Raw genomic sequence first — 1,814 nt, forward strand, 5'->3', positions numbered from 1 at the left:
ACACACACACACACACACACACACACACACACACACACACACACATTTAAAAAATAATATCACAAGTTCCTGGGAAAGCAAAATGGAGGGCCGTGTGTCTAACCTAACGGTCTGCAACCTGGCCTACAGGGGAAGCTGGAAGAGTTGAAGGAGAGTATTCTAGCCGATAAATTCCTGGCTAGTAGAACTGACTAGAACAGCAGAACTGCATTGCACTGGGCATGCTCAGCCACACATGCAGAAATTGTTGAATTTTTGTTGCAACTTGGAGTGCCAGTGAGTGATAAAGGCAATGCAGGTTGGTCTCCTCTTCATATTGCGGCTTCCGCTGGGCGGGATGAGATTGTAAAAGCCCTTCTGGGAAAATGTGCTGAAGTAAATGCTGTCAGTCAAAATGGCTGTACTCCTCTACATTATACAGCTTCCAAAAACAGGCATGAGATTGCCGTCATGTTACTAGAAGGCAGGGCTGATCCACATGCTGAGGACCATTGTGAGGCTACAGCAATGCACCGGGCAGCAGCCAAGGGTAACTTGAAGATGATTCCTATCCTTCTGTACTACAGAACATCCACGAACATCCAAGACACGGAGGGTAACACTCCTCTACACTTAGCCTGTGATGAGGAGAGAGTGGAAGAAGCAAAACTGCTGGTGTCCCAAGGAGCAAGTATTTACATTTAGAATAAAGAAGAAAAGATACCCCTACAAGTGGCCAGAGGTGGCCTGGGTTTAATACTCAAGAGAATGGTGGAAGGTTAAACAGCTTGGATTTATTCTTATCTTTTTTTTTTTTTTTCGAGATGGAGTTTCGCTCTGGCACCCAGGCTGGAGTGCAATGGCGCGATCTTGGCCCACTGCAACCTCTGCCTCCCGGGTTCAAACAATTCTCCTGCCTCAGCCCTCCGAGTAGCTGGGATTACAAGCATGTGCCACCATGCCCGGCTACTTCTTGTATTTTCAGTAGAGACGGGCTTTCACCATCTTGGCCAGGCTGGTCTCGAACTCCTGACCTCAAGTGATCCGGCCACCTCGGCCTCCCAAAGTGCTGGGATTACAGGCGTGAGCCACCATGCCCGGCCCTATTCTTACTTTGTATGTTGTGGTGTTGTTCCCAGTGTCCTGGAAACTAATGTACTTGTGCAGATGACATCATCTGTGAATGATAAAGTTTTCTCACCTTCAAAGCCTTATAAACATGTTGATCATTGTTCCTGCTGAGTTACTTGTTCTAAGCTTACAGCTTGCTTTCCAGGCATCGAATAACTGTCGAGATTGTTCTACTGCTGTCATATATTCTTGTATACTGAATTCTGGTTAATTTTGAATAATTCTGTGGCGGTTGTGAGTTTTCAGCACCCTCCCATGTACCTTATATCCCTTTCTGAAACAGAACTGCTCCAATAGAAATAAGCCAGTTGTTCTGCCAGATGTTTCTATGTGGATTCTGTAATGTGCCTCTATACAGTTAAAACATCCTAACTTGTTTTTCAAGCTTACTCAGGCCTATGCCAACATTTCTGTTTTTTTTTTTGTTTGTTTGTTTGTTTTTTGTTTTTTTTTTGGTTTGGTTTGGTTTGGTTTGGTTTTTGAGATGGAGTTTCACTTTTGTTGCCCAGGCTAGAGTGCAATGGCGTGATCTTGGCTCATTGCAACCTCTGCCTCTGAGTTCAAGCAATTCTCCTGTCTCAGCCTCCTGAGTAGCTGGGATTACAGACGCATGCCACCACGCCCGGCTAATTTTTGTACTTTTAGTGGAGACGGGGTTTCATCACATTGGTCAGGCTGGTCTCGAACTCCTGACCTCAGGTGAT

General features: G+C 45.5%; 1 pseudogene; it reads left to right on the plus strand.

The window, feature by feature from the left end:
* The first annotated feature begins 82 nt into the window (after positions 1 to 82).
* On the plus strand, positions 83 to 698 carry LOC116479946 (26S proteasome non-ATPase regulatory subunit 10-like; annotated as a pseudogene).
* The last annotated feature ends 1,116 nt before the right edge of the window (positions 699 to 1,814 follow it).

Source organism: Hylobates moloch, unplaced genomic scaffold (assembly GCF_009828535.3).
Source record: "Hylobates moloch isolate HMO894 unplaced genomic scaffold, HMol_V3 SCAFFOLD_13, whole genome shotgun sequence".
Taxonomy (NCBI): Eukaryota; Metazoa; Chordata; class Mammalia; order Primates; family Hylobatidae; genus Hylobates; species Hylobates moloch.